Source organism: Oncorhynchus mykiss, chromosome 7 (assembly GCF_057628025.1).
Source record: "Oncorhynchus mykiss isolate SJ-2025 chromosome 7, ASM5762802v1, whole genome shotgun sequence".
NCBI lineage: Eukaryota > Metazoa > Chordata > Actinopteri > Salmoniformes > Salmonidae > Oncorhynchus > Oncorhynchus mykiss.
Genome location: NC_143028.1, coordinates 65356431 through 65378063, shown reverse-complemented (window position 1 = coordinate 65378063; position 21633 = coordinate 65356431). Strand labels below are relative to the sequence as shown.

General features: G+C 41.3%; 1 protein-coding gene across 4 annotated transcripts in view; it reads right to left on the bottom strand.

Moving 5' to 3' along the window:
• Nucleotides 1–21189, bottom strand: part of pparda (peroxisome proliferator-activated receptor delta a) — a 44564-nt gene extending 23375 nt beyond the window's left edge. The window contains exon 1 of one of the 4 annotated variants that reach the window (XM_021608229.3): nucleotides 20819–21189. The gene's annotated coding sequence lies outside the window, so the exon portion shown is untranslated. The remainder of the gene's footprint in view (nucleotides 1–20818) is intronic. The other 3 variants (XM_090239492.1, XM_090239494.1, XM_090239493.1) reach the window with 3 other exon arrangements.
• Between the last annotated feature and the right edge of the window lie 444 nt (nucleotides 21190–21633).

The window sequence follows — 21633 nt, the reverse complement described above, 5'->3', positions numbered from 1 at the left end:
ATGTGTAGGCCTTGTTGTTCAGAGAGAAACACATGCACACACAGTGAGTGGGCTAGCCTCCAAGCCCCAGCACATGTGAGCCCTGGGGTAGGCAAGGCTGGTGTTTTTCAACAGACTCTTGTTGTTTGGACGGGAGAGCCCTGAGCTGAAGACGCTCTCTGTTTGTGTGTGTGTAGGGACGCTCTGCGGATCAGCTAGCACCACTGACCTTTTCCCACATTCCGTACTTCCTGCTGAACAGCCATGGACTTTCCCCCACTGGCCTTGGGTCGCTGTTCATGTGGGTGAGTGAGTGTGTGTGTGTGCATTTGCCAAGTGGAAATAGGGTTCATATGAACAGGCTATAGGGCTGATTTCATGGGGGATCACCAAGTCTTTGTCTGGTGAGTTTAAAAGAGGGAAGAGAGAATACCATAGACTAGGAATGTGACAAATGGAAAATTGTTCTTAAAAGGTCGATTTTGGGCACAAAACAGTCCAACTCCTCCTCTTTCTCAATTTTCTAACAGAAATGGGATGTGCCATTCTGGTCATGCGCGCCGCGACCGATGTAGCTAGTTCGTTAGTTAAGCTAGCCACTTGTACCTAGCCAGTAACTCCTCCAGTTTGACGTAATTTCATAGGATTTGATTTTGTTTACCATTAAATAACCTGCATTGATCAGTTATACAGTTTAAAGCCGTTAACTTAAAATAAGAAAAATTCCATGTGAATTCACAATGCAGATGGTCTACATTGCACTTCCTGCAGAGAGAGAAATGTTTTATAATTTATGCAGCTGGTGCTCTTGCTTTCCATGAGAGTGGCGCATGTAGCTTGTTGTTATCCAATCACAAGTCATCAAACTTGCAATATTATTAGGAGATAGTGCCTTCAGAAAGTACTCATTTTCCTTGACACATTTTGTTGCATTACATTTGTTGCATTACAGCCTGAATGCAGCAGTTAAAAGCGCTGGGCCAGTAACTGAAAGGTTGCTGGTTTGAATCACCCCCAACAACAACAACTGTTACCCTGTTGCACATGGTGTGGATGTTGATTAAGGCAGCCCCCCGCACCGCTCTGATTCAGAGGGGTTCGGTTAAACGGGGTAGACATTTCAGTTGAATGCATTCAGTTGTGCGACTGACTACAGTTGAAGGCGGAAGTTTACATACACTTAGGTTGGAGTCATTAAAACCTGTTTCTCAACCCCTCCACAAATTTATTGTTAACAAACTATAGTTTTGGCAAGTGGGTTAGGACATCTACTTTGTGCATGACACAAGTCAATTTTACAACAATTGTTTACAGGCAGATTTAACTTGTAATTCACTGTATCACAATTCCAGTGGGTCAGAAGTTTACATACACCAAGTTGACTGTGCTTTAAACAGCTTCTGAAAATTCCAGAAATTGATGTCATGGCTTTAGAAGCTTCTGATAGGCTAATTGACATCATTTGAGTCAATTGGAGGTGTATATGTGGAAGTATTTCAAGGCCTACCTTCAAACTCAGTGCCTCTTTGCTTGACATCATGGGAAAATCTAAAGAAATCAGCCAAGATCTCAGAAAAACAATTGTAGACCTCCACAAGTCTGGTTCTTCCTTGGGAGCAATTTCCAAATGCCTGAAGGTACCACGTTCATCTGTACAAACAATAGTACGCAAGTATAAACACCATGGGACCACGCAGCCATCATACCGTTCAGGAAGGAGACGCGTTCTGAGACGGGTTTGCAACTGCACATGGGGACAAAGATCATACTCTTTGGAGAAATGTCCTCTGGTCTGATGAAACAAAAATATAACTATTTTGCCATAATGACCATCGTTATGTTTGGAGGAAAAAGGGGGATGCTTGCAAGCCGAAGAACACCATCCCAACTGTGAAGCACAGGGGTTGCAGGTTCATGTTGTGGGGGTGCTTTGCTGCAGGAGGAACTGGTGCACTTCATAAAATGGATGGCATAATGAGGCAGGAAAATTATGCGGATATATTGAAGCATCATCAAGACATTAGTCAGGAAGTTAAAGCTTGGTCGCAAATGGGTCTTCCAAATGGACAATGCCCCAAGCATACTTCCAAAGTTGTGGCAAAATGGCTTAAGGACAATAAAGTCAAGGTATTGGAGTGGCCATCACAAAGCCATGACCTCAATCCTATAGAGCATTTCTGAGCAGAACTGAAAAAGGGTGTGCGAGCAAGGAGGCCTACAAACCTGACTCAGTTACACCAGCTCTGTAGGGGGAATGGGCCAAAATTAACCCAACTTATTGTGGGAAGCTTGTGGAAGGCTACCCAAAACACTTGACCCAAGTTACACAATTTAAAGGCAATGCTACCAAATACTAATTGAGTGTATGTAAACTTGTGACCCACTGGGAATGTGATGAAAGAAATGAAAGATGAAATAAATCACTCTCTCTACTATTATTCTGACATTTGACATTCTTAAAATAAAGTGGTGATCCTAACTGACCTAAGGGAATTTTTACTAGGATTAAATGTCAGGAATTGTGAAAAACTTAGTTTAAATGTATTTGGCTAAAGTGTATGTAAACTTCCGACTTCAACTGTAGGTATCACCTTTCCCACAAAATGACAAAGTGAAAACATGTTTTTAGAAATGTTTGCTAAATTGAAAATTAAAACAGAAATATCTTATCTTATCTTAGCATTCACACCCGAGTCAATACATGTTAGAATCAATTATTATTTATTTTTTTATTCTTCAAGCTTTATCAAGTTGATTGTTGATCATCGATAGACAACCATTTTAAAGTCTTGCCATAGATTTTCAAGCCGATTTAAGTCAAAACTAACTCGGCCACTCAGGAACATTCAATGTCATCTTGGTAATATTCGTCCTTGTGTTTTAAGTCATTGTCTTGGTGAAAGGTGAATTTGTCTCCGAGTGTCGGTTGGAAAGCAGACTGAACCAGGTTTCCTCTAGGATTTTACCTGTACTTAACTTCATTCCGTTTTTTTATTTACATATTTTTACACTAGTCCATGGCGATGACTAGCATACCCATAACATGATGCAGCCTCCACCATGCTTGAGGAAACCAAGCAGCATCGCGCCGACAGAGGATGGTCACGTCGCATTCTTAGAAAAATAAAATACTGCATAGTTTCCTATGTATTATTTCTTACATTGTTACCCCAGGAAATCTTAAGTCTTATTAAATACAACCGGGAAGAACTATTGGATATAAGAGCAACGTCAGCTTTACCAACATTACGACCAGGAATACGACTTTCCCGAAGCGGATCCTCTGTTTGGACCACCACCCGGGACAATGGATTTAATCCCAGTAGCTGACCCAAAACAAAAGGCGCCGCAGAAGGGGCAGACGAGTATACTACTCGCCAATGTCCAGTCTCTTGACAACAAGGTAGATGAAATCCGAGCAAGGGTTGCCTTTCAGAGAGACATCAGAGATTGTAACATTCTTTGTGTCACCGAAACATGGCTCACTCAGGATATGTTATCAGAGTCGGTATAGCCACCCGGTTTCTTCACGCATCGCACCAACAGAAACAAACATCTCTCTGGTAAGAAGAAGGGCGGGGGTGTATGCCTTATGATTAACGATTTGTGGTGTAATCATAACAACATACAGGAACTCAAGTCCTTTTGGTCACCTGACCAAGAATTCCTTACAATCAAATGCCGACAACATTATCTACCAAGAGAATTCACTTCAATTCTAAATCACAGCAGTGTATATCCCCCCCAAGCAGACATCTCAGCGGCCCTGAAATAACTTCACTGGACTCTATGTAAACTGGAAACCATATATCCTGAGGCTACATTTATTGTTTGAAAAAAGCTAATCTGAAAACAAGGATCCCTAACTTCCACAATGCATACAAAGCCCTCCCCCTGCCCTCCTTTTGGCAAATCTGACCGCGATTCCATTTTGTTGCTCCCTGCATATAGACAGAAACTAAAACATGAAACGCCCATGCTCAGGTCTGTTCAACGCTGGTCCGACCAATCGGGTTCCACGCTTCAAGATTGCTTCGATCACGTGGATTGGGATATGTTCCGGATAGCCTCAGTGCCCTATACCTGTGCCCAGAGGGGAGAAGTTCAAAGTCCGGGTACAACGGGGGCTTTGGTCTAAAAGGATTTTGTGAGCCTTGCGTAGGGCCCTGACCTTAAAGATCTCATCCAGGCCTGTCTGCTTGACTCCAAGTACCTTGCTTGCTGTGGTGAAGATCCTTCTCAGCATATTTCTCTGGCTGACAGTGGAATTGCCAAACCAACAGACAATACAAACAGTTAAACACTCAATGAAAGATTTGTAAAACAGAGTCAGTATAGTACAATTACAATGGACTCTTTTTGTAGATCAGATCTGTACATTAACTCCACAGAAGCTTATTGTCCAAGACGACACCTAGATATTTTTATAGCGCTGCAATCTCTATATTCTAACCTCTGGTTGATGTTGCAGAGGTAGGTGTTGTATGCTTCCTGAAGTCTATGCACATCTCTTTGGTCTTATTGGTATTGAGGACCAAGTGTGATTCGTCACACCACTCTACAAAGTCATCTAGGACGGGGTCATGATGTTCCTCGTCATCATGCAACAGGCTGATCAAGGCAGTGTCATCAGCAAACTTAAGGTGTCTGTCAGGATGGGAACAAGTACAACACATCCCTGAGGAGAGCCTTTGTTGGTGTGGCGTATGTCCGACATGTGGGGGCCCATTTTGACCCGCTGTGACCGTTGGCTCAGGAAGTCCAACAACCACAAAACCACCCTGGAGTTTCCTGAGGAGAGGGTCCTCTCCACCATTTGCTTGTATGCCTCCTTGTCCACCAGTGTCTGTCTTTTGATCTCACGTTGTACATCTCTTAAAGCCTGTCTATCACCCTCAGCATAAACTGCCTTCTTCCTATTAAGTAGTGATTTTAGATATTTTGATACCCAAGGCTTATTGTTTGGGAAGATTTTTACAGATTTTAGTAGGCACAACTGACTCAACAGAGAAGTTTACATAGTCTGAAACAACATCTGTGAGTTCATCAAGATCATAGCTGCTGTCCTCAAATACCTCCCACATAGTACAGTCAAAACACCCCTGGAGACAAGTGATACTGTTGTCCTTCCAGATCTGGACAGTTTTAACTGTGGATTTCTCCCTCTCCAGGAGCTGACAGTAGGTTGGCCCGAGGTAGACAACATTGTGGTCTGATGTCCCCAGGTGGTGGCCGGGAACACAACTGGTATTGTCTCATAGCACAAATCAAGAGTCTTATTTTTCCTAGTGTGACATTTCACATACTGGTGGTATGTGTGCAGGACTTCGTGCAAAGTACAGTTGTTAAAATCCCCTAAAATAAATGTGGATGCAACGGGGGAGATGGATTCCAGTTTCTGTGACGGATTATATATTCTCTGACACCTTTGTTAGATTAGCTTTCGGTTGAATGTACACAACGGTAACAAACAATTGGGGGAACTCTCGGGGCAAATAGTAGGGTCGCAGTGACACAGAAAGCAGTTCAATGTCGGGGGTACAGAATCTCTCTCTTACCAAGATCCATTTACACCACTGGTCCCTGACAAGCAGGCAGACACCCCCACCGTGATGTTTCCCTGTGACTGTCAGATCACAGTCCGCTCTGACCAGAGTGGCCGGCTCCACTTCCCTGTCCGGGACTCTGTCATCCAGCCAAGTCTCAGTATAGCCAGCAAACAGGCCTCCCAGTATTCGTGTTGGAGGAGCAGATTCGCTGACAGCTCATCCGCTTTCCCCCTTAGTGACTGGGCACTGATCAGCAAGGTGGTGGGTAAGTTTGTTCTTACATTTTTTAAGTCTGTGTGTGATTGCCCTGCATTTTCCATGTTTGTCTGCGAGTGGATTACAAACCCAAATGAAAATCGGGGATTAGATGGATCATTGGGATATCCAGCACGTTTGTGTTTGAGTTGCATTGTAGTAGGAACTCTCCGCTGTATTCAATTCTGCTACCAGCATCGTTTTCATCATTTAGTCAGTTTGTAGAGGGTATGTACACGATCAACAAGATCAGTCCAACACCCCACCACTGTAAATTCATCATTGACAGATGGCAGATTGCTCCAGAGGGCTCAGGACCTCAGACTGGGGCGAAGGTTCACATTCCAACAGGACAACGATCCTAAGCACACAGCTAAGACAACGCAGGAGTGGCTTCGGGACAAGTCTCTGAACGTCCCTGAGTGGACCAGCCAGAGCCCGGACTTGAACCTGATCGAACATCTCTGAATGAACCTGAAAATAGCTGTGCAGCGACGCTCCCCATCCATCCTGACAGAGGTTGAGAGGATCTGCAGAGAAGAATGGGAGTATCTCCCCAAATACAGGTGTGCCAAGCTTGTAGAGTCATACCCAAGAATACTCGATGCTGTAATCACTGTCAAAGGTGCTTCAACAAAGTACTGAGTAAAGGGTCTGAATCTTTACGTAAAATGTGATATATATAAACTCAGCAAAAAAAGAAACGTCCCTTTTTCAGGACCCTGTCTTTCAAAGATAAGTCGTAAAAATCCAAATAACTTCACAGATCTTCATTGTAATCTTCATTGTAATTGTAATCTGATAGTTTACGTTCAGAGACTTGTAGGCAATTATAAGGTCACAGTTATGAAAACTTAGGACACCAAAGAGGCCTTTCTACTGACACTGAAAAACACCAAAAGAAAGATGCCCAGGGTCCCTGCTCATCTGTGTGAATGTGCCTTAAGCATGCTGCAAGGAGGCATGAGGACTGCAGATGTGGCCAGGGCAATAAATTACAATGTCTGTACTGTGAGACACCTAAGACAGTACTACAGGGAGACAGGATGGACAGCTGATGGTCCTCGCAGTGGCAGACCACGTGTTACAATACCTGCACAGGAGCGATACATCTGAACACCACACGTGCAGGACAGGTACAGGATGGCAACAACAACTTCCCGAGTTGCACCAGGAACACACAATCCCTCCATCAGTGCTCAGACTGCAATAGGCTGAGAGAGGCTGGACTGAGTGCTTGTAGGCATGTTGTAAGGCAGGTCCTCACCACCAGACATCCCCGGCAACAGCGTCGCCTATGGGCACAAACCCACCATCGCTGGACCAGACAGGACTGGCAAAAAGTGCTCTTCACTGACGAGTCGCAGTTTTGTCTCACCAGGGGTGATGGTTGGATTCGCGTTTATCGTTGAAGGAATGAGTGTTACACCGAGGCTGTACTCTGGAGCGGGATTGATCTGGAGGTGGCGGGTCCGTCATGGTCTGGGGCGGTGTGTCACAGCATCATCGGACTGAGCTTGTCGTCATTGCAGGCAATCTCAACGCTGTGCGTTACAGGGAAGACATCCTCCTCCCTCATGTGGTACCCTTCCTGGAGGCTCATCCTGACATGACCCTCCAGCATGACAATGCCACCAGCCACACTGCTCGTTCTGTGCGTGATTTCCTGCAAGACAGGAATGTCAGTGTTCTGCCATGGCCAGCCAAGAGCCCAGATCTCAATCCCATTGAGTACGTCTGGGACCTGTTGGATCGGAGGGAATGTCCGGGAACTTGCAGGTGCCATGGTGGAAGAGTGGGGTAACATCTCACAGCAAGAACTGGCAAATCTGGTGCGATCCATGAGGAGGAGATGCACTGCAGTACTTAATGCAGTTGGTGGCCACACCAGATACTGACTGTTACTTTTGATTTTGACCCCTCCCCCTTTGTTCAGGGACACATTATTCCATTTCTGTTAGTCACATATCTGTGGAACTTGTTCAGTTCATGTCATCTGTTGAATCTTGTCATGTTCATACAAATATTTACACATGTTAAGTCTGCTGAAAATAAACGCAGTTGACAGTGAGAGGACGTTTCTTGTTTGGTCCTGACTAACGCCGAATAAACTATCAAAATAAAGAAAGTCGCACACTCCATGTATAAACTCCCAGCAATTGAATGGGTATTTACCAACGTTTCAGCATCACTGTGCCATCCTCAGGGTAATGTCATGAATACTTGAACCAGGTTTTGTAGACAAACTGTGCCATTAGTGCAACCAATGACAATAGTAAGGGGTGTGTCATAATGATTAAGTTAATTAAATTTAACTAGTGAAACTGTTAAAAAAATAGTATATGGCATATTACATTTATTACGCTATTGTTATCTTATAGAAACATAATGGAATATTGTACATCATATTAGCATCAACAAACATTATTGTTTCATTCAAATTCACATAATAATTCCATATTTCCTTTCATATTTGTTCCATGTAATATTTTGGTTCAACCTTAATGTATAATGAGCATCATTAAGAGGGGGCATATGTGTATGCTAATAAGATGTAGAAAGAAAATATAAATGTATAAGACTTGTTTATAAAGGAAAAATGTGTTCATAAGAAGGGCATGAGATCAAAGTCAATAATCAGACCACTAGGGGTCAATGTTTTTAGGTAGGATATCCGGTAAGCCTTATACATGGAGTGTGCAACTTTATTTTGATAGTATGTAACTATAGTCCTAAAATATTTCGTGGTTAAATGTGAGGGGGGAAAAAGGTCACTTTCAGTGATCTAAAGGTTAAAAAAGTGACATCTCAAATCATAACAAAACTGTCAAACAATTATTCTGGCATGATTTTTTAAGGGTCTATTACACTATACGTCTGTATGGGTAAGACAGTTTAGGCTGAAAGGTTTTAAATACTTATGTCTGGATAAACAACCTTCATGACCGACATTAAGTCGCTATTTTGGATCAAATCACATGATGGTACTCATGTGACAGGGTGCGACATCACGAAGATGCCTGTGAGATAACCTTCGGTTAAGAAAAGGTTAGCGAGTCTCTCGTAAATTATTGATAAATTTACATTTCCACTTCCTGTCAGGTGTCAGCCAAAAAAATCTGATCATTCGGTGCGACCGCTAAAAACAAAATAAAATGTTGAATTATCTGAAAAGCTTATATTTTATTTCGATACTCAAGATACATACTTAATGTTAAAGTGAAGTGTTCACATGCGTCCATAAGCAGTTGCCTCTAAAACATGTTTATGTGAGAAAAGTCATACGGTGTAACCAAAAGGATCATTCGGAGTTACCAGAAATTCAACGGTTGTACTGAATGATGTCAATATGTTTGTCTTTGTAGTAAGTTATATATATTTTTTGTACACACAAATACACCATATTATCTCCTTGTATGTAAAAAAACAAGTTTTGTATGATGTGTTTTGTCAGTTTTTGGGGTTTTATAGTATAGCACATCAAGCAGCTAATACTGAAAAGAAGTTTACGTAAATAACTACTGTCCTATCTATCTATATTAAATCAGAGTCAATTTGCCGATGCCTTTATCAAGCAAATGCTTTATCGTCAGAACACAGATTACTGTTGACTCTTCAAATTGGCCACAGAAATTCAGGCATTCCACTTTGGGGGGAGTAGACAGCAGGCTACGATCCATACAAGTGTTGTGTACACATCAGAGGAAACCCAGTCCTACGCCACCATATTTGACTCCCTTAGACATGATGAGAGAGCAGTATGGGCTCACCTGGAGCCTGTCCTAAGAGATGTCAAGAACAGAATCCACAAATCACAACATTCCACATGAAGAGTGATGGTCCTGTCACCCAATACAGAAACAAGAAGAACACTCAGCCATATATTTACGAATTCAAACAAATCACCTGGAACTTCTCTGAAAAGGGTTACGGGAAGGGGGCACCAGATGGTATGGGTGGGGCTGTGACACATTGTGCAGACAAATACATGCAACGGGGGAGGATGTGCAGATTCCCAAGGAGTTATTCGAACTACTCGAAGAGTGGATCGAGCATCAAGTTCTTTTGGATTACAGATGCCACAAAGCACAATGAAGCTGTGCCAAACAACTTTGCTGGAGTCAAAGGAACCATAAAGTTGCACCAGGTCACCTCCACAGTGTCAGGGAAAATAAAACACTGAAGTGTCTTCCTTCTGTAGCAGACTAAACATCTGCAACACCTGTTTCAGTGCTGTGGAAGTGAACTTCAATGAAGAACACCATCAGGAGAACACCATTACTGAGGAACAGCAAGATGAAGCTTCAACCAAGTCAACACTTGCTAAAAATCTAGGCAGTTTTGTCAATGTCAGCTACAAAAGACCACCCCTTTGTAGGCCAGGTACTGAAGGTGATTGGGGAGAAAGTGCAAATCACTTGTATGCAGCAGCATGGAGTGAGGAATGTTTTTGTCTGGCCCTATGTGCCAGACATAACCTTCTACTATGAAGGAGATGTGAAGTCAATGATCAGTGAGCCCAAGCCCTTCAGCGCAAGAGCATCTCGGTTATCTGACACAAACTGGGCTGCTTTCTTGTCACACTAGTTAAACAACATCAAAAACACTGTTCTAAGAATGCAAGTTTGATTGTCAACTTCAATGAGTTCGTGTTACAACTTTTGCTACAAAGTGATAATTTCTTTGTGTTCAATGTTTGAATCCCATGAATTGTTTGCACAATCTTGCTGTTCCTCACCAACTTTAAACATCAACTATCTGAGCAGCTAACCGATCGCTGCAGCTGTACATAGTCCATCTGTAAATAGCCCACCCAATCTATCTACCTCATCCCTATACTGTTTTTATTTTATTTACTTTTCTGCTCTTTTGCACACCAGTATCTCTACTTGCACATCATCATCTGCTCATTTATCACTCCAGTGTAATCTGCTAAATTGTAATTATTCGCTCTTATCACCTATTTATTGCCTACCTCCTCATGCCTTCTGCACACACTGTCTATAGACTTTATTTTATCTACTGTGTCATTGGCTTGTTTATTGTTTACTCCATGTGTAACTCTGTGTTGTTGTCTGTGTCACACTGCTTTGCTTTATCTTGGCCAGGTCGCAGTTACAAATGAGAACTTGTTCTCAACTAGCCTACCTGGTTAAATAAAGGTGAAATAAAAAATGTCATAAAAAATTAAACTTAACTCTCAATTTTAATCTTGCAATGTTCTGTAGAAACTTAAATCACATAAGTTGATGTTTTAATATTAGGATCAGAAAAACTTGTCCACGCAATGAAGATTGCAGTCTCTTTTAAAAACAAAGAAACATGTAACTTTTTCTCAACATTGTAATGTAGAAAAACACTGTATTTTATATTTTAATGTTTGAAGGTTGAATTATTGTATTTCGTTAACTACTATTCATTTATTATTACAATGATTCTTAACACTGTTTTTAACATTGATCATAATGCATCAATTTAATCTTGTTTTTAGAAGTTCATTGTCATGAACTTGATGAAATGTTACTGCGTGATAATCATTCGAGTCACATTTTTGGTATTTTGTTAAGCATTGAAGGCTTCATTGTTGTTGAATAAGAAACCATGTTTACTCTTAATGTGTGTGTGTGTGTGTGTGTTTGATTAAGGATGAAAGAGTGAGATCTGCCCCAAAAAATGTGACCATAACAAAGTGGCCCTTGCAGAGCAAGGGGAATAACTACTCCAAGTCTCAGAGCGAGTGACGTTTGAAACGCTATTAGCGCACACCCAGCTAACTAGCTAGCCATTTCACATCGGTTACACCACCCATCAGGCTGATAGGCTTGAAGTCATAAACAGCGCTGTGCTTGAGAAGAGCTGCAGGCAAAACGCACGAAAGTGCTGTTTGAATGAATGCTTATGAGCCTGCTGCTGCCTATCATCACTCAGTCAGACTGCTCTATCAAATCATAGACTTAATTATAATATAATAAACACACAGAAGTACGAGCCTTAGGTCATTAATATGGTTGAATCCGGAAACTATCATCATTTCGAAAACAAAACGTTTATTATTTCAGTGAAATACGGAACCGTTCTGTATTTTATCTGACGGGTGGCATCCCTATGTCTAAATATTCTTGTTACTTTGCACAACCTTCAATGTTACGTCATAATTACATAAAGTTCTGGCAAATTAGCTCGCAATGAGCCAGGCTGCCCAAACTGTTGCATATACCCTGACTCTGCGTGCAATGAATGAGAAATGACACAATTTCACCTGGTTAATATTGCCTGCTAACCTTTATTTTAGCTAAATATGCAGGTTTAAAAATATATACTTCTGTCTATTGATTTTAAGAAAGGCATTGATGTTTATGGTTAGGTACACGTTGGAGCAACGATGCGCACCACATGGATTATATGCAATGCAGGGCACGCTAGATAACGAGTAATATCATCAACCATGTGTAGTTAACTAGTGATTATGATGGATTGATTGTTTTTTATAAGATAAGTTTCATGCTAGTTAGCAACTTACCTTGGCTTCTACTGCATTCGCGTAACAGGCAGGCTCCTCGCGGAGTGCAATGAGAGGCAGGTGGTTAGAGCGTTGGACTAGTTAACTGTAAGGTTGCAAGATTGGATCCGTCGATCTGCCCCTGAACAAGGCAGTTAACCCACCGTTCCTAGGCCGTCATTGAAAATAAGACTGTGTTCTTAACTGACTTGCCTAGTTAAATAATAGGTAAATCTTTTATTTTTTTAAATAAATACATTTATAAAGAAATCTGCAAAAATCGGCGCCCAAAACTAGATTTTTCCGATTGTTATGAAAACTTGAAAATCGGCCCTAATTAAATCGGCCATTCCGATTAATCGGTCGACCTCTAGTTGGAATAATACATTATGGCCGCTCTCTTGCATTTCAAAGATGGTACATCATCTTTTACCAGATCTATTGTGTTATATTCTCCTGCATTCCTTTCACATTTCCACAAACTTCAAAGTGTATCCTTTCAAATGGTACCAAGAATAAGCATATCCTTGCTTCAGGGCCTGAGCTACAGGCAGTTAGATTTGGATATGTTATTTTAGGCGAAAATGGGGGGAGCTAATCCAGAGCTAATCTACTGGCTGGAGGGTCGTTCCGTTTGATTTCAATCACTTTTGAGTTGAAAAAAACTTTCCATACATATTTGTATATGCCAAAACATTCAGAAGATAAGAGGTGCTCAAAGTGGACCCATTTTGTATACCCCACCAATATTTTTTTATTCATAAAAGCGAAGGCCGTGAGGCCGATACGTAAGCTTATTAAAGATCAGTGATCCTATCAAGAGCAGTGTGCGGTTTCCTTTCTCCTTCATCTTGTTCAACTGTTGCCATGCACCTGCAAAGAGATTGCTCAGATGTTCCGAGTGACTTTTGAATTTTGTATACCCCACCATACCATGAGACATCCATGTCTTCATCACTGGAAAAGATTAACAGTTGAGTTTGGTAACATTAAGTTATTTTCGGCTGTAGGTAATAATGCAATAAATGTTCTGAACAAATAAGGTAAGATTTTTTTTAAATAAAAGAAACAAAATACTGCCAAGTTGGCTAGGAGATAGGAACAGGGTGACCATGTCTGTCAGAGCCATCTTGTTATCAAATTACACCTGCTAAGTAAAAGAGAGAACAATGTGCCATCGAGATGGATAGAGAGCAGTTGCTTCGCAAGGCATCTCTACCTGAAAATCAAGTGATTGATAGTTAGTATTCAGCGGTCATAAAACTATGCCTTATTTACCCTGAAGAACTACTGAAATAGTGATTTTGTCAAGACAACATAGGAAGCAGATCTATACAGATGAGATGACTTGGGGAAAAAATGATAAATTCATCAAATAAAACAAATGTAATATACACAACTGAAATATTTGATAAAAGTAAAGTAATGTAAATAAATTATGGTTAATAAGTAGTAATGGAGTCACTACCATCATGGGAATTGTATTACTTGTTCGTTTTGTGTTGTTACAGCATTCAACCCACATAATACATGGTGCAATTAATAAAAATGTAAAAGTGATATTGTTTTTCCTAATTGAACCGACCTCAAAGCACTAATCGCTCAGCACTACAATAGAGCCAATCAATTGCCGAAGATTCCACCCAATTACTTTCACCAATAATGCTCTCAGAGATCTGTGATTGCTTCGAGGAAGGGCAGTAGGGTTGAATTGTACCAGTATTCCAACAGGTCTCTCTCTGTCTGGTCCCTGTTTGTGGAACTCTGCGTGGGTGATTGATGTTGTGAATTGTGAATTTCCTGAGTCCTCTCATGCTCCCAACCCCAGTCCCTTCTCTCCACCCTGCCCCCCCCAATCTCTCCTCTCATGTGAAACAGGGCAGATTAACTGCTGCTCCTCCCTCCGTATCCACTAAAACACACTGAATGGGACAACCTTTCCCCTCCGACACAGATCAGTGGTAAACACACATTGTGAAAGACCAGAAGGAGTCTTTTAAAAGGAGGGGAACATGGCGTAGGTAGATTCTATGGAGCTCATCAACTATTAGCTCTTCAACTGACCTAGATGAATTCTGCCTATTCTTACTATCTCTTACCCCAAAGATATGAATGCCACCACAATGTTATACATCAGTCAAGTCTACACATTCTATACTGCTCAAAAAAATAAAGGGAACACTAAAATAACACATCCTAGATCAGAATGAATGAAATATTCTTATTAAATACTTATTTCTTTACATAGTTGAATATGCTGACATCAAAATCACACAAAAATTATCAATGGAAATCAAATTTATCAACCCATGGAGGTCTGGATTTGGAGTCACACTCAAAATTAAAGTGGAAAACCACACTACAGGCTGATCCAACTTTGATGTAATGTCCTTAAAACAAGTCAAAATGAGGCTCAGTAGTGTGTGTGGCCTCCACGTGCCTGTATGACCTCCCTACAAAGCCTGGGCATGCTCTTGATGAGGTGGCGGATGGTCTCCTGAGGGATCTCCTCCCAGACCTGGACTAAAGCATCCGCCAACTTCTGGACAGTCTGTGGTGCAGCGAGACATGATGTCCCAGATGTGCTCAATTGGATTCAGGTCTGGGGAATGGGCGGGCCAGTCCATACCATCAATGCCTTCCTCTTGCAGGAACTGCTGACACACTTCAGCCACATGAGGTCTAGCATTGTCTTGCATTAGGAGGAACCCAGGGCCAACCGCACCAGCATATGGTCTCACAAGGGGTCTGAGGATCTCATCTCGGTACCTTATGGCAGTCAGGCTACCTCTGGCGAGCACATGGAGGCACATGGAGGCCCAAAGAAATGCCACCCCACACCATGACTGACCCACCGCCAAACCGGTCATGCTGGAGGATGTTGCAGGCAGCAGAACGTTCTCCACGGCGTCTCCAGACTCTGTCACCTCTGTCACATGTGCTCAGTGTGAACCTGCTTTCATCTGTGAAGAGCACAGGGCGCCAGTGGCGAATTTGCCAATCTTGGTGTTCTCTGGCAAATGCCAAACGTCCTGCACGGTGTTGGGCTGTAAGCACAACCCCCACTTTTGGACGTCGGGCCCTCATACCACCCTCATGGAGTCTGTTTCTGACCGTTTGAGCAGACACATGCACATTTGTGGCCTGCTGGAGGTCATTTTGCAGGGCTCTGGCAGTGCTCCTCCTTGCACAAAGGCGGAGGTAGCGGTCCTGCTGCTGGGTTGTTGCCCTCCTACGGCCTCCTCCACGTCTCCTGATGTACTGGCCTGTCTCCTGGTAGCGCCTCCATGCTCTGGACACTACGCTGACAGACACAGCAAACCTTCTTGCCACAGCTCGCATTGATGTGCCATCCTGGATGAGCTGCACTACCTGAGTCACTTGTGTGGGTTGTAGACTCCGTCTCATGCTACCACTAGAGTGAAAGAACCGCAAGCATTCAAAAGTGACAAAAACATCAGCCAGGAAGCATAGGAACTGAGAAGTGGTCTATGGTCACCACCTGCAGAACCACTCCTTTATTGGGGGTGTCTTGCTAATTGCCTATAATTTTCACCTGTTGTCTATTCCATTTGCACAACAGCATGTGAAATGTATTGTCAATCAGTGTTGCTTCCTAAGTGGACAGTTTGATTTCACAGAAGTGTGATTGACTTGGAGTTACATTGTGTTGTTTAAGTGTTCCCTTTATTTTTTTGAGCAGTGTATATTCATAACGTATATGGGTGCATTTGCAATCTAGGTTACGGGTTTCTGTCGTATACTGAAAGCATGAATGGACTGGTTTCCATTATCACAGTCATAAGAGACCAAATGACCCCTTTCAAACATGCTTCTACTAGGGCAAACCAATATGACAGGTTGTGTGTGGGTGGACAAGTCTAAACTCACCCGGGTGGAAACTTAACCCCAAGTCATGATTGACTGAAGGCAGCAGATATAGACCTAGTAACTGAGTGTTGTGACTGTAGTGTGTTTCTTTCATAAGCAACCAGGCTTAGTGTCAATGTAGACAGATTAATCTTCTTCCACACAAAACACAAACGTTTTGGAAGGTCTTGCAACATCCTTGCGAAATACAAAATACTAGCCGATAAACTTCAACTAGGTCTATGCTTATGGCTACCACAGGTAGCCTTGCTCCTGGTTTTCTAAACAATGAAAGAACATTGTATAAATATTACTCCACACCTCAACATTTTAAGGTAATATATAGCCCAAAGCCCAACTGTTACTCTATAAGGATTTAAAGCAAATTACTTAGAAGGAACATGGACAGACCATTATAGTCCTGACATTACATTCTCCTAGGGTTGCAAAATTATGGTAAAACTTTCCTTAAAACTGGGGAATTTTGAGAATGTTACTGGAATTTTGCAACCCTGACTACATCCTCCTAAAATACACACACAACACCGACCATAAACAAACTACAATGACTTGTATAGGACATTTCTAAATCACCAATTGGCACTAACAAGTGCCTGCTGCACCTCCCACTGCAGCACGAATGAATCAACATCAGCAGACATACCCAAGCCAACCCACAAGTCTGTGTCCTTTCACACAGTGGTAACTAACTGCCTAGTCAGACCGATGAGGTGTGAAACCACACAACGCGTCCTCCACACAGCTCTAGTCGGGTGTGGTGCCACTACAACTAAAACTGCTGTTGTTCACTTCAATAATCACAGAAAATGCATTGTACATTAAATATTACCAATGACTACCCAAATGCCAAAGACGTGATCAAATGATAGGCTGAGGAGGACTTTTGTTTATAGAAAAAAAACAGAACATGACCCTGTGTTGTAGCGGTTCTTAGTAATAAAAGGGGAATCCAATGTGAGGAATATGTGAACCCTGGACTTGTTTATATACATTCTGCCCTGTACTCTTACATTTTAGGTTGGCTTTCTTCCTCCGGTTCTCTCTCCCTTAGTCCATAACTCTTGTGCTCTCTTAAAGGGACACAATCATTTAACATGATCATCACAGACGCCAAGATGCCAACTGTAGCATTGTATTCTGCTTCCACGAAAAGCGTGGCTAGATGCTTATAGCTAGGGTATTCAACCGGGGGTCCACAATTATAAAATAAAAAAAAGTTTTATTATTATTATTTTTTTTTTTACAAATGTACCCACCCCAATGTTATGAATATTGCTAGCAACAACAATACACTTTTTTATTACATACCTAACGTAGAAAAGAGGATAACATTTTTTTTTAATGTTCTCTTTCTCAACTCCTATTATTGAGAAAATTACATACATTGGAGCCAATTACACAATCGGACATAGGCTTTGAAAAAGCACCTACGAATAGGCGACAAGATGGGTTGGGGTCAATTCCATATCAATTCAGAAAGTCAACTTCAGTTCAAATTTGTCCGAATTGAAAAGCATTGAAGACAATTGGAATTTCAGTGTACTTCCTGAATTTAAATAGAATTGACTCTAACCCTGGCGGCAAGTGCCGCTGGCTGCTGGTAAGCTTTCTTGACTTGGAAGTACATTTTTGCCAAGACATGGATAACCTTTGTTTAACTAGCTAAACAGCTGCTCTTAGTGAAAATGTGTTTTAAGTTACCTTTCTAGCTAATAAGCCATGTTAGAATTTACACTTCCTCATCCAATTATAATGTGGGGAGGTCAAAATAATGGAAAACTGTCTACCAAATCTATTAATCTTAAAATGTTGATTACTTCTCCTTGCCATCAAGGGGTTCCTGGGTCGCTGGTTTGCCTGGGAGGGTGTCCCTGGGCAAGAAAAGGTTGAAGACCCCTGGCTTGCTAACCTCTATAGTTATATTAACTACTAAGTTAAACTAAACAAATAGAGTAAAAAAGGCTTTGTCCAATAAGCTTGTTTGCCCACTGCAACGGGCCCATATCACTGAGATGCACCCCAGAGCTGGTAGCTTACCTTGCTTCATGACCACTAAACCCATAATAAGTTGAGTAATGCAATTAAGCATCTAATTGGATAGATCCACCCACTTTCTGAAGAGAGTGCTATTCACAGACCCCTTAAACCCTGCTTATAGACTCTGCTGGCAAACAACTGTTGCTTGTTAATTGCTACCTGGCTTGACAACGGGAAAATTTTCACCAAATTTTCACAAACAACTAGGGCAAAGACAATACCAGTATCGCGATACTCGGGAGTATAGTGGTAAGGAAACAAAAAGCGGATTTGACTTCTTTAGGAAAACAGCCAAAATGTTGGAAACAAACATCATTATGTTGTCATTCAGAGTCACGTTTATTTATTTTTCAAGCTATAGCACACAATATCTTATATACAGCTGGTTTTTAATGGACCAAAGAGTTGTGCTTCTTGTTTCCATTTTTGCCATGAAATAAAAGTGCTACTTATATCGTAACAGCCCTACAAACAATGGTAAACACATCCCTGACATTAGCTAGGCCTACCTCCCAGCTAGTCTAAAAAGACCCCCACAGCCAGACGTGTGTGTGTGTGTGTGTGTGTGTGTAACAGCTCACCACCAAGAGAGCTGAGCGAGAGACAGAGCATTAATGCACTGGGTACAAGGAAGGAAACTCAACTCTCCAGACAAACAGTGTTACCCCCTGCCATAAAGCCCCCCAAAGGGGGAAGCAGGGGTAAAAGAGGAAGAGAGAGAAAAGGAGGGGGGGCAGAAAGAGAGAGATTTAATGAGTAAGTGTTGGAGAGTTTGTGGGAGTTGAAGAGGTAGTAAAAGGTGGACTGATGGGGATGAACTGAAATAGGATTGAAGGAAAGAAAGTGAGGGAGTATATGTGAGAAACAGAGAAAAGACTAACCCACACACACAGAGGCTAGACAGTTGATGATAACACAACGGCATCATCATCATCGTTTCTACTCTGTATTCCGAGTACCCTTCGGCCCACAGTGTGGGCTGCTTCTCTCTGGTATCTACTGGGGGAACAAGAGTTTGGGAGAAACTCAAACACTAGCACAGCCATTACGCAACTGTTTCCACTAACGCTCTGCTGGATAGAAGGGCCGGGACGATACCAGTATCGCGATAGTAGTTAGTCTCATGTCAAGGAAACAAAACACGAAGTGGAATTAACTTATTCAGGAAAACAGCCCTAATGTTGGAAACAAACATCATTATGTTGTCATTCAGAGTCACGTTTATTTATTTTTCAAGCTATAGCACGCAATATTTTACATACAGCAGGTTTTTAAAGGACCAAATAATTAAGTTTGCTTCGTGATTTCATTTTTTGTCATGGAAAATAATATTGCGACACTTGTATCATCACAGCCCTACAAACAACAGTAAACACATCCCAGACATTAGCCTTTAACACAAACACTAGTACAGCCATTACGCAACTGTTTCCACTAATGCTCTACTCGATAGACAAACAAACCACAACTAGGCCAACTCAAAACCTGATCAACTGCTAAAACAACCAAGGATTCACTATGGTTCAACCTTCAGTTGAACTGCTTCATTTTCTGTTTGCGAAGTAGGGACATGGTGGAATCAAGTATCAATGTAGCTATATCTGACATGTCCCTTTCTCCAAGTCGTATATTTCACTGGTATGATAAACTGGAAACCTGTCATCCTGCAGACTGAAGGAATGAATGGGTCCCTGGTGGAATCCATCACTCCCTACTGGATTAGATGAAACACTGAACAAAACGCTCAGTTGTAATGAAGTTGTAAATTGAGATGAAAAAAAAAACTATCTTTTCAGTTACAACTTTTTTGCATAATTATAGCTACATATAATTTAGCTATTATAATTTAGCAATTATGTTAGCTATTTATTTTTTTACAATACCATAATCAACTATTTTGATTATTGAAAAGGGAAGCAGATGGTAGCTAACACTCACTGTCATAAAACTAGCTTTTTACTGTTTACTCTTGGGGTTATCATGTCTAGTACTAGTTATATCATATATCATAAATATTATGTCACCAAAGCAGACATGGTTTGCGATAAAATGGGAACTTCAGTTAGCTAACGTTTGTTACACTCACACAGACTGTTTTAGAGCTGGCTAGCCATACTAGCATCTAGTTATAATCATCTAGCTAGTAAAAATGAAAACTAGGTAAGTAGCCACACATTGCTAATGTTAGTTAGATAAGTTTGTAAATGTTGAAATATGTACAGTATTCAAAATGATGACCCAAGGGAGTTTGTCAGCAAACTAAACATACTGGATTTTGATAGCTAGCAGTTAACTGGATAGCTAAAATAGCTTACTTGCTAGCTAACTGATTAGCATGTCATCTGATTCTAATGCTTGGCATGATGTTTCATATATCCACAACACAAAAACAAATGTATTTGTCCCATGCCGAGACATTTGACCCACAGTTTAACTAGCTTGTTGTCATTTTACTCTAAGTTACCGTTAGCTATTTAACTTAGCTAGCTAATTTGATGTGAGATGGTTACAGTACTAACGTTAGCTATGTGTGTGGTTGAAGCTCAGCAGTTTAGGCAAGCTTTACGATATGCTAACTTTGGTTAAGGTCAAGTTGATATAATTTTACCTTTGCTGCATGAAAACAATTGTTCAAAGCAGTAGGCAGTTGAATCCTGGACAGTCTGAATTTCGCCTGGCGATGTGTTCCCCGACTCTTATTCCACGTTCATTAACGAACACACGGAACGTTATTTCTGTTTTCCCAGCATCTTCTAATGTTACCTGACAAACTCGAATTGCGACTTTTTTAAACGTAAATATAATACGCTTGTCGCCTATTAGTTCATTCGTTGCATATCTCGTACGTTATTAGACAGAGAATGTTGGTCGAACTGTAGAAGGACATGTCATTCCCAAAGTTTTTTGTTTTTCTTCAGTCTAGCGCCGCTCCACGATCTGTCACACGCACTTCTGTCGTCGTGGTTTGACGTCACACCATCCGATAAACGCGTACATCGTAGTGTCGAGTGTCAGTGTGGTCACTGTATCGATTTTACGGTACTTTGCTTTTCAGAATGAAAAGGCAAATAACAACAAGAGCAAAGTTTACGTTTATCCTACAAATGATTTACTTAGACTTTAGGAATGAACGTGCACAGCGCGTTATCCATTTTTTGTACCCAGTCTGACCTACTCATTGTGGAAAGAAAAAACATGTTAAAAGTGTAAAATCACCTTTAATATGTTTGAGAACTCCTGTACGTTTGCAGCAATATGATATAACCGGTGAAAAATAGTATACTATAATATACTATAGTCCCATCATCAGTAATAATAATAATAATAATACTAATAATAAATACACCACTCCCTATGTTTCTGTGGCTGTCAGTAACCCACAGAAGGAACGTGTTATTATGCCACACCCTAAATTATAATTAT